The 12048-nt window shown below is 46.7% G+C and overlaps 1 protein-coding gene across 8 annotated transcripts in view; it reads right to left on the minus strand.

Moving 5' to 3' along the window:
- The window catches only part of LOC138481148 (zinc finger protein 250-like), a 729359-nt gene that overhangs the window by 394333 nt on the left and 322978 nt on the right, over window positions 1-12048 (minus strand). The window lies entirely within an intron of this gene.

Below are 12048 nucleotides of genomic sequence, written 5' to 3' on the forward strand. Positions count from 1 at the left end.
TTAAATGGGAGAGCAACACGAGAGGTCTTAGATATTTGGCATGAAACCTCTGAGAAAAGAGAGAAAGCTACTTTACCACTATCTCAAGCAGTCCAGAGACTAAAAGAGCACATGGCGGCTGTTAGGTCCATTGTTCAAACTAGCGTGATTAAAACCCAGGAACATCAAAAGGGTTATCATGATAGAAAAGCACCATTAAGATCCTTTTCTATTGGACAATTTTTTCTAGTACTTCTCCCCTCTTCCGAAAACAAAATGCTCTGTAGGTGGCTATCCCTACGAGATAACAGATCAGACAGGGCCTCATAATGATCGAGTCTCGCAACCAGACAGAAATATCAAGACTCACATTTATCACATGAATCTTCTCAAGGAATGGTAAGGAAACCCCATTGAAGACACTACTGTGGTACTAACCAGTGTATTATCTGATGAAACCAGCTTGAATACGCTGATTCCCTCCAACCTAGCTCATAATCAAAAGGAGGACTTAATGGACCTTTTACAATAGTTCCCTGGTGTGTTCAGAACAGAACAGAACTTGGAAGAGTAAAAGGGATATATCATTAAATCTGTACCCCCAGGAAAAGTGGTACCTTTAAAGCCATATCGAATACCCGTGTCTAGAAAGAGCATTACTCAAGAAGAGTTAGAAAATATGTTGAGGGCTGATATTATTGAACCTTCTCAAAGCCCATGGTAATCTCCCATCATTTTAGTTGCTAAACCAGATCAATTGTTGAGGTTCTGTATTGACTTCAGGAAGGTAAACGTGGTTTCTCAATTTGATACCTACCCCATGCCAACAATTGAAGATTTTATTGATCGATTGGGGTCTGCCTTTTACCACTCCACGATTGATTTGACAAAGGGGTATTATCAGGTCCCTGTTAATCCCTTGGGATTTTTCAATTCAAATTATTGCCTTTTGGCTTGCATGGGGCACCCGCTACCTTTCAAAGGTTAATGGATCAGATTATCCGGCCCTGTGCCATTTTCTGTGGCGCATACATTGATGATATCATCATTCACAGCAAGTCTTGGAAAGAAAATGTTTATCAACTGTATTTGGTTACTAGGCCCTAAGAAAAGCAGGACTGACAGCAAACCCACCCAAAGAAATGCCATCTAGCTAGATCAACTGTCAAGTACCTGGAGTTTTTTGTAGGAAACGGGTTGATTCAGCCTCACATGGAGAAAGTCAAAGCGTTTAAAGAAACCCGACTCCAAAAACGAAGAAAGATCCAAGAGCCTTTTTGGGTTTTGTAGGATAGTACAGATGTTTTATTCCCAATTTCTCATCTACAACATCTCCTCTTACTGGAACTCGAAAATGCTGAACCCCAGAAAGTCAAATGGTGTAACGAAAATCAAGTGTGCTTTGATAAACACAAACACGTTTTGTGCAGCGAGCCTGTGTTGAAGGTGGCAGATTTCAGCCGGGAATTTGTCCTACAAACGAACGCCTCACATGTTGGTCTGGGTGCAGTTCTTTCAGAAGATCATAATGGTATAGAACATCCCATCCTCTACATAAGTAGGAAAATATTCCCTAGAGAGAAACATTAAGCAACTCTTGGGCTGGAAGCATTGGCAATTAAATGGGCCACTACCTACATCAAATACTGACAGGTAGGAAATTCAGAGAGGTAACTGACCATGCCCCCATAACATGGATGGGCCTCCGCAAAGACACTAATGCAAGAGTCATGCGCTGGTTCTTAGATTTACAGCCGTATTGTTTTTCCGTGAAGCACAGGAAAGGAAAGGTACGGGGTTATGTGGACCTCCGTTCCTGTTTTCCAATAGGTGCTGAGAGAACTAGCTATATTAGGGGAATGTTATGTGATGAATCCAGTAGAGTTATCATGGATTCCCTGGCCGTGACCTCCTCCCATGTGGCCTTGGGACGGCAGCTGCTACCTGATCCTGAACCTGGAGGCGGTTTAATGAGGGAGGATTACATGGGAAGAAACAACTACCGGGGAGACATTTAAACTCCATTGGCCAAGACCCGGTGCACCCCCTTCCCATGAGGAAGAACCTCTAATACTAGAGTTCTTAATGGCCTTTTGTCATTCCAGTCAGGCCTCCACCTTTGGCTCAAACACCCACAACTCGCATATAACATCTTTTGTCTGTAATGTGCTTTTACGTGGAATGAATAAGAAAAACCATCCAAAAGTTAAATATCTCAAGACAACAATTTTATATTTTTTAAGCAATTTTTATTAACTCCAACTGGATAATCATACAGTGTAACAGCAAGTATGCATTCCAATTCTCATGTACAGTTTCATGTTGTTTTCTCCCTCGACCAAACTATCCCCCTCCCCTTCCCGAACCTACCCCACGCCTCAGCCTTCCACAACCTCTTCTATGGGCATCCCTCCCTCCTCTCCCCCTGAAGAGCTGTCTTCCTCCAGGCTTGCACGGTCAGACCCAGACAGTGTAGCTACTATATGCTTCCAGGCTATCAACGTGTCCACTTCTTCCTCCCTACCTCTCTTTGCTGCTTCATTCCACACCACTGTCTCAGCAACGTGCCACCAGGCTTCTACTTTCGGTCGTCTACTTGCTTTCCAACTCATTGCTATCCTGCGTTTGGCAAGTATGTATGCCAGGTCTTTGAGTTTACTCAGGTGTTTCAGTTTACGCGGCCTGGGGAATCCCCCCTAACATGCATGCCCACAGGGAATTCACATCCAAATGTATCTCCTTTCCCGCCATAAGGTGGGCCACCTCCCCCCAGAATCTCCTTATTTTGGGGCATGCCCAGAACATATATACCATTCCTGCGTTCACCTCCCCACATTTTGGACATGTCTGTATTACGGTATTTTTAAACTTGGCTATCTTCTTAGGGGTCATGTATGCTCGTGGGTTGCATATAACTGAATCTGTTGCAATCTCACATTCCTTGATACTTTCTTGTGGTATCCCTGTACCCTTACCCACAACCAGTCTCCCATCGATTCCCCAGCCTCCTCCTCCCAATCTTGTCTCATCTGGATCACCTCCTTCCCCACCTTAGTCATCAACAGTTTGTATATTCGGGAGACCTCATGGCCTCCCTCTGACATCATAAAATGTTTCTATGGCAGTGTCAGGCTGTCGGGTCAACACTGTCTCTGACCATGTACCTTTTATCATCTTCACCAGCCTAGCATATGTGATGTATTGTGCTCGGTGTAATCCTATGTCTTCCACCAGTTTATCAAACTCTACTGCCTTCCTGTCTTGCCACACATCCCCAAGGGTTGTTATACCAATCGGTTCCCATTGTCTTCTAACAATCCTCCTCATTTGCTCATCCATCCCCTCCAGTGCCACTAGGGGCATCTGTGGGGAGCACGGGAACGGGTTCTCCATTACTTGGCAGGCTCTTCGCAACATTTTCCAATCCAGTTCCAGCAGTCTTGTCCCTCCTCCTCGCTGCAATTTTGGCAGCCATATCCATTCATTCAGAAAGCAAGGAGTACACTCGGCTACTCTGGGGTAGGATCCTCCGATAACCACCTTGCTTCGTATTGAAGTTGGCTAGCCAGGTAGTATACCTCAAAAATTGGGCAATCTAATGCCCCCTTGCTCGTATGGGTTCTGTAGCTTACATAACGCTATCCTATTTCTGGAATTGTGCCATATGAACCCCCTACATACACTCTGAACTTTAGCAAAGAATCATTTGGGTATCCAATATGGTATGTTCGCAAAGTAATGTAGTAGCCTGGGCAGTACCACCATCTTTAACAGTGCCACTCTCCCCATCATGGTCAAGGGGAGCTTGGCCTAGAATGTCATGCTATTTCCAATTTTAGACACTGCCTTCTCTGTATTCTGCTTATGTTCAACTTCAACATTGTGGTATACGTCTATTCCCAGGTATCTGAACATCTCAGTTGCCCACACATATCTGGCGAGGGGGAATATGCTAGATTTTTTGGGGTTAATTGTTATGCCAGAAAGCATTGCGTATCGCTCCATAACCTCCAAAATTTACTGTACGTTCTCCTCCAGATACTACAAGTACAACAGCATGTCATCCGCGTACATCGATATCAGATGTTGCCCTCTCTTTGTGCTGATCCCTACTTCTCCATATTGTTGCCTTAAGTATATCGCCAGGGGTTCAAGTGCTAAGATAAAAAGCATTGGGGACCACGGGCATCCCTGTCTAGTACCTCTGCTGTGTTGCCACTGTTCCGATATGATTGCTCCCGTTCTGACTCGAGCCAGTGGTGCGCTGTATAGCAGTTGGACCCACTTCAAATATGCCGGCCCTATACCATATTCCTTTAAGACAGCTATTAACCAGGGCCATTTGACTGAGTCGAGGCTTTCACTGCATCCAGTGAGATTACCGCCACCTCTTGGGAGCCGCCCTCCGTCTGCTCTATAACGTGATGATGTCTCCCAAGGTTGTCAGATATGCTCCTTCGGGGGGCATGCCCCGTCTGGTCAGGATGTATAGGTTTATTTATAACTGGTCTCAACCTATTGGCCATGACTGCTGTAAGTATCTTACTGTCCTGGTTGAGCATTGATAGTGGTCTGTAAGATCCGCAGTCTGTGCTCGCTTTATTGGGTTTAAGGAGCTGAATGATGATCGCTTCCCTAAGGGACTCTGGCAACGTGCCCTTGTCAAACGCCTTGTTTAACATTGCTAGCATCGGGGGGAGCAATTCTGACCTGTATGTTTTATAAAATTCACTTGAGAGTCCATCTGCCCCTGGGGATTTATTAGTGGATAGTAGCTTAATCACTCGTTCCAATTCTTCAAACGTAATTGGAACCTTTAAGTTCTCTCTTTCCACTGCCTGAAGTTTGGGAAGATTAATCTCTGTCAATGTTTCCAGCGCATCAATTTCCCCCTCCTCGGTTATGTCTGTGTACAATCGCTGATAGTACTAAAAAAAACATCCGTTCACCCATCTTGGGTATCTCGTGTCTGCCCATCCATCCCCTGCATCGCTCTGATTGTTTGTCGGGGGGTCTCACTTTATACAACCAGGCTAGTAGCCTGCCTGGCTTATCTCCTTCTGCATGCTGCCTTTCTACGTATTTTTTGTAGTTCATGTCTTTCCCAGTGATCCCTGCAATCTTGTTGTAGTTGGTGTATGGTCTCAGTCTCCTCCAGGGAACCTACACCCTGCCGCATTTTAGTCTCCACTTTCCTTTCTGCGTCATGCAATTCCTGTATTATACCGCCTTGTAACTCTTTTGACTTTGATATTGCCGCCCCCCTCACCATCACCTTAAATGCCTCCCACAGTGTGCCAGACTATTCTACACTACCGGTATTGTGTTCAAAGTATTCTTGTATTTCTTTCCTCAGGTCTTCTCTAAACACTGTCTTTTAGTGCCTCGGCCCCGAGTCTCCATGTCGGTATGCGCGCTCTAAGAGGGAAGGTTTGCCATGTTACTATCAACGGCGCATGGTCTGAGAGGACCAGAGCCTTGTATTCTGCTCTCATAATTTCACCCATTAGCTCTGATGCAGCAAATACATAATCTAATGGGGTATATGCAGGTTCTGTGGGGCAGAATAGTGAGAGTATTCCCTGTTCTGTGGATTGTGCATCCTCCACACGTCCACCAGTCGAAAATCACTTAACAGGGCCCTCAAGGCCTTAGCTACTGGGGTAGGCCTCTTGACCTTATCTGATCTGTCTAGCTTTGGGTCCAAGGCACAGTTGAAGTCCCCACCATATATTACTGCTGCATCTATATACAGACTAATATTTTTTTTTTTAATCAAAGTGTTTTTATTGAAATATTGTAGAGCATGAATTCATTAGGCAACATAACAGAAAATAATACAGTCAATCTCCAAAATTATAGCAAGTCAAGACAACTTATTGTATGTTACAATTCATCATTTGCTAGGAGGTCAACTTCAAACCTTCGTCACAGTTGCGACCACAAATAAATTCCAATTCAACATTTCATTTTCATAGTTGTGTACTTCATCACATCTATGAAGGAATCAATTGGAGACAGGATGGATCCTTGAGTCATTGCTAATTATCCATATAATGAATACAGGAAAAAGAAGGAAAGAGAATAAAAAAAAAAGAAAGGAGAGAATCTCACCAAGATTTCAGCCAGTTTTGCACCACTTCTCGCTGGGGGTCTGGTTCTCCATTACCCAAAGGTCCTTTGGGAGGGGCCTCCCCTATTCTAAATACATGTTAGGGTTGGCAAAGATATTTAATCATTCTTAGTTGAAAGAACATATGCTCTCTCTCGGTAACATGATCTAAGAATGGGCCCCATATGTTCGCGAATCTAGCAGTTTGCCCCTCTAATGCAGCCGTTAACTTGTCCATGCTCAGGAGCTCCCACGCTTTAACCCACCAGAACGCTATATGCGGACCGTCTATCTCCCTCAAAAACGGGCTCGAGTAAGACGGGCCGCCATGAGCAGTTGAGTGATCAGGCGAGCAGTAGGGCCAGAGCGGGGATAGGATCCATCTTCTGGGGAGTCCCCGAATAGCAACACTAATGGGTCCATGGCGAGAAGGGTTCCAGTTATGTCCTTGATTTTGGACCTAACATCTAGCCAATAGGTTTGAATGATTGGGCAGTGCCACCATAAGTGTCCCAAATCTCCCTTCGCGCCACAGCCGTGCCAACATGTATCCGGGTATTCAGAATTTATGGCATGTAGTTTCTGGGGAGAGAGGTACCAGCGATAACAAATTTTAAGTGCATATTCCTTCACTGAAGTACATCTAGAGGACTTCTGTGCCCTATCCCAAATTCTCTGCCAAGATTCTGGGGAGATTTCAGTGCCCAGTTCTCTCTCCCAGGCTGACATATATGGTAGTCTCTCCTCCTCCGGGACCCGTTCTAGAAGGCGATAGCAGGTCGACACTCTCTGTGAGCGTCGGCCCTCCGCTGCTGTCAGTTCCAGGCCTAACAACGGCCTAGTGGCAGCTCGCTCAATAGCTGGATCGGTGATCCAGTGTCATAATTGGGTATATTGAAATCTCTCGGTCTCTGGAAGGTTAAACTTTTCTCTGCACTGGACAAATGTCAGCGGGACTTGATCTTTATATAGGTCGTACAGCCGCAAAAGACCTCCACCCGACCAATTTCGGTAGGAGTTAGCCTGGAGTCCCAGTGTAAACACCGGATTTTGTGTAATTGGAGAGAGGGGACCCAGTCCTTATACAGACTAATCTTAACATATAGGTTCCTAAAGTAGACCGTGGTGTCTTAATTCGGAGCATAAATGTTAATGATGCTCACCTCTCTATTTTCTATCAACCCTCTTATTAACACCATTCTCCCGTCTGTCTCTATGGTGGACTGTAACAGCTTAAATGGAACATGTGGTGCTATCCACGTTATAACCCCGCTGGCATATGCAATGTATGTTGCTCCTATAGTGGTCCCTTTCCATTTCCTCGCCACCACCTCCTGCTTATCTTTGATCAAGTGAGTTTCTTGTAAGAGAGCAATATCTATTTTTGTCTCTTCAAGTACATTATATCTTCAGGTCTCCCATCTCATCCATTCCCTACTTTGCCCACCTCCTCTTCTATCCTCCTCTTCTTGCCCAGTGGCTTGTGATTGTAGGCTCACCCATTTACAACTCCCCAAACTCCCTCTCTTCTCCTCCACTTCAACTCCCCAACTCCCTGTCCTCCCCCTCCCAACCCATCCCAAACTGAACTACCCCAGCCCCCCCACCCCCAACTCCCTCCCCAACTATCCCCAACTGTTGCCCAGCTCCATCCCTGGATCTCAGGCTACCCCACATCTAAACCCTTTCCGGTGATACCGATACTTGGTGCTCAGCAGGGGGATACCGTACTACCAGTACCCCGACTAAACTACCAATTGGGGTAATAGTATGTCTCCTGGTGCTTCCTATCTAAGTGGCACCTGTGTTTCCTACGTTAAGCTAACAGTATGTTGCATAGTTTATTTCTCTCCCCATCCTTGTGCAACCTCTCCCGCTATTCTTGTTATATGCTGTGTTATATTCAAGTCCCAAAGTCAATTTCCTACACAAAATAACAGCCAGGGAAATCACAAGTTAACTTATCCGTTCTGCTCTCCGTCTGTCCATGCGCTCCTGCTGGACAGTTCTGTGTGTCCAACCACTTTGCCACATCCTCAGGAGTCTAAAAAAATAGGGCCTTGTTCTTGTGAAACACCTTCATTTTCGCTGGGTACAACCACATGTATTTGTAGCCCGCTTTGCGTAGCCTCCTTTTGACCACCAGATCATTTAGTCGCCGTCTCTGTACCAAGAAGGTGTAATCTCGGTACGCTGTGATGGTCGCAGACGCTCTGTGTATTGTTCCCCCTTTCCGAAAGTGCTCCAAGATCTTCTCTCTCTCTCTGTAGTTCAATATCTTGGCGATGATCGGCCGTGGGGGGCTCCTGGTGGTGGCTTCCTAACCAGAGCTCTGTGCGCTCTCTCCACTGTAAACCCCTGGGTGAGTACTCCTCCCTTGATTTCCTGTAACAGCATGGTCTCGACATAGTTAGTCGGGTCCGCTCCTTCTTCTCCCTCTGGGAGCCCCACAATTCGTACGTTATTCCTGCGTGCAGGCCCTTCTGCTTCTTCAGCCCTGTTCTCCAAGTTGCACACCTGTTGTTGTAGTATATGAACTTCTTTGGCATTCGCAGTGCAGGTAACTGTTTTAGCCTTCACTTCTGTTTCCAGTCCGCTTGTGTGTTTTGCCAATGCCCTCACAACTTGCCGCAGCAGATTGACGTCCACACTTACAGCATCTATCTTAAATTCCAACAAGGTCTTTAGTTCAGCTATAGCAGTGTTAAGCTTATTTTCCCATGATGCCTTTAAGGCTGTGATCGCTTCCAGGATCTGTTGGTCATTTTGTGCCGGGGCCACTTCGCCCTGCGTATTCTGTGCCTTGTTTTTAACAACTTACAATGTTTGTGGCGATTTGGCAAACTCTTCCATTGTTGGCTGCTTCCCTTAAGTTTAGTCAGCTTAGAGGCCATGTCAATTCCAGGAGTAGTCTCTCCTCTTATCTATCCGGCTTCCTCTCGTCCTCACACTCAAAGTTCACGGCCAATGCTACTGTAGTTCGGTACAATTACATTACCTATTGCCTTCTCGTGTAGGTTTTCCTCGCTTCAACCTATTAGGGCTGCATATGCAGTTGATCCCAGCTACGTTGTTCCAGGGTGGTGGGAGGGGGGCAATGTTCCAATCCCTGCGGCTGATACAAACGTCTCCTGACAACGATCTCCACTCAATTGGCTGCAGTTCCGCCGGGCTTCTCCCCACACCACCACCTCTCATATGTCGCTGCTTCCTATCTAATTGACCATGCGGGCCTTCTCTTGCCTCAAAGGTGTCTAAGGAAGGATTACAGCTTGAAGTGTGCTTCGTATCTCATTACCTAAAAGCCGGTGTCCTCGCCCGTTCAGGTCCAGTGTTCTTATTCATGCGCAGGCGGGTTGCTGCCCCCAAATCCTGTACTGTGTGAGCACTGCAGGTAGTTTTATACTGTTTGCGTGTCCTGCAGTGCCCTCCGGCCGTTCTGCACAGTGAGCATTTTTACTGTAGTCCAGTGAAGTCGGGAATCCGCTGTGCGCTTTCAGTGCAAATCAGTCCATGCTATTGGCCATTCTGGTCCGCCTCGAATATTCGTGTTTTGGCTGTTTTAGTCCTGGTGTGCAGTGCCGAGGCACTTCCGGTGTCCAGGCCTCCGAGGTGGTTCCGTGCACAATTCCGTGCCCTTGTCCTGCTCTCCCGTATATGGGGCCGCGTTATTGTATGCTCCTGAGACCACGTCACAGTTCTTCGCTGCAGTGCTTTCTTCCGGCCTACTCACAAGTTGGCATCACCACACCAGCAGCGACACAGACACGCAAATTCTGTGTCTCTATCTGCAGCTTTCCCTATCCCTAGACGGGCTCGCCTGTGTGGCATTTTACCCTGTTTCCAACGTGTGCAGGGTTCCGTGGAGCTCCCGATACCTCGTCAATTACAATCTCCCCGAGGCTTGCGATATGTCTTTATTTATTTGCACCTGTTGTACCACCAGCATGTATTATATATACTTGTGATCCGTTTACATCTCCTTTCTACGATGTCCAATTGCCTTTGTTCCCATGGGCTCCACCCGCACCTGCCACACTTCAGCCCCGGTGCAAGACCAACAGTTGTCCGTGTCTTGCATGAAGCGTACTGCTGTCCCTGTTCACCAGTGTGTTTTTTTCTTTCTTCAATTTAACATTTTATTAAAGTGATCATGAACAAAAACACACTTACATTTGCATCGCATTGTAAAGCATAGAGAGTACAGAAGCTTGGCTATAGATGAAAGCAAATTGAATCGCACAGTGCGCACTTAACCCTTCCCACAACCGTACATTGATCAGAGTAGTCCATAAAGGGGGCCCAGGTCATTAGGAAGTAGTTCAAATGTCCTGTACGGATGGCTGTGACTTTCTCCGCCACTGCGGTCTCCCAGCATTTAGACCACCACATTGGGACAGAGGGACCGTCTGCATGCTTCCAAAGTCTAGCCCTTGCCACTTTCGCCGCTAGTAGGAGGTGTGTGCGGAGCCGAGAGAGCCGTCAAGAGAGTGGGAACTCCCCCCCCCCCATTTCCCCCAGAAGTATGATGCCGGGATCCCACGGGAACGCAAGACCCGGAATTGCTTTTATGTTGTTTGTCACCTCTCTCCAGTAAGTCTCTGCCTTGGGACAGGTCCATAGCAAGTGAAACAGATTGCCCTCGGACGCACGCCCGTGCGAGCAGTTTGGAGAGATTTCAGGGTTAGATTAATGAAGTTGGGCTGGGGTGATGTAGTACCTGTAACAAAGTTTATATCCACCTTCCCTATTGGTGATACATTGTGTGCATTTGTGTAGCCGATCCCAGATCTTTCCTCACTCAGCCACCTCAATTTCCCGGCCTAGGTCCCTCTCCCAATCAAGCATATACTTATCTTTTTTCTCCGGGTCGGATCTATCCAGGAAGCGATAGAGAGTCGAGACCTTGCCCCTGGGTGCAGCTATGGTCAACGAGAGTTTCCATGCAGTTAGGCCTCTGGCCCACTCTCTCTAATCGACCTATGGGAAACCCAATGTCAGAGCTGGACATAGTGGAATCGTTCCGCCTCCCCCATCCCAAACTTCTCCTTGCATCCCTCGAATGTGACGGGGGAACTACTTTCTAGGAGGTCCGACAGCTTTTCTAACCCACCCTCCTTCCATGGCAAGAAGCTGTGCGGGGGATTCTGGGCAGAAATGTCTGGGTTATACCAAATAGGAGTGAGCGGGCCCCTCGAACCTCTAAGGCCCCATTTTCTCGCTGCCGCTTTCCAGGAGTTAACAGTGACCATTATAGCGGTGAATGGGCCCAGGTTGGGCTGCATTCTGATAGCAGGTAGGTGGGGTAGGCCTGATAGGGGAGAGGGGCACCATTCCCCCTCTAGCTGTCTCCGGAATGGTTGGTTGGTGGTCTGAGTCCAGGTGTACGCATGGGATAATTGTGCTGCAAGCACGTATTTAGCTACCTCCGGGTGTTGGGGAGAATTCTCCAGAATGGCTAATTTCCCTTACCTACTGAGTCCCTCAGCTGGATTTCTAGGATTTTTTTTGTTTCACCTGGTAAGAGTGTGAGCCTTTTTCCCACTCTTACATGTGTTTTGCTGTGTGTGTTTTTACAATTTGTGTGATATTGGGCAATGGAGCCTCACATACCCCATACCCTCATCTTTTTAATATGTCTTACACAGCACCTTCAGTGCAGTGACACAGGGTTGTCTTCGAGACTTCCCACTGACTACATTTTCTAGGGCTGATTACTGTCCCCCAGAAAAGGTAAAGTTGCCATTAACTTTATTTAGTCTCTTTAACCACAGACCCAGTACACCCTCCATCTTACATGGAGTACTGAAAAGGGTTAATAATTATCCCTTTTTGTCGGTTTCTCTTGGAGCATTGTTTCGCTCCCTTTTCATTAGGACGTGGCAGTGGTAACTACCCTATTTTTCTTTATACCGCGGTTATCTTAAATAACCATGGTATAGTTTTATGCTATTATA

Source organism: Ambystoma mexicanum, chromosome 5p (genome assembly GCF_040938575.1).
Source record: "Ambystoma mexicanum isolate Mex_15411 chromosome 5p, UKY_AmexF1_1, whole genome shotgun sequence".
NCBI classification, from domain to species: Eukaryota; Metazoa; Chordata; class Amphibia; order Caudata; family Ambystomatidae; genus Ambystoma; species Ambystoma mexicanum.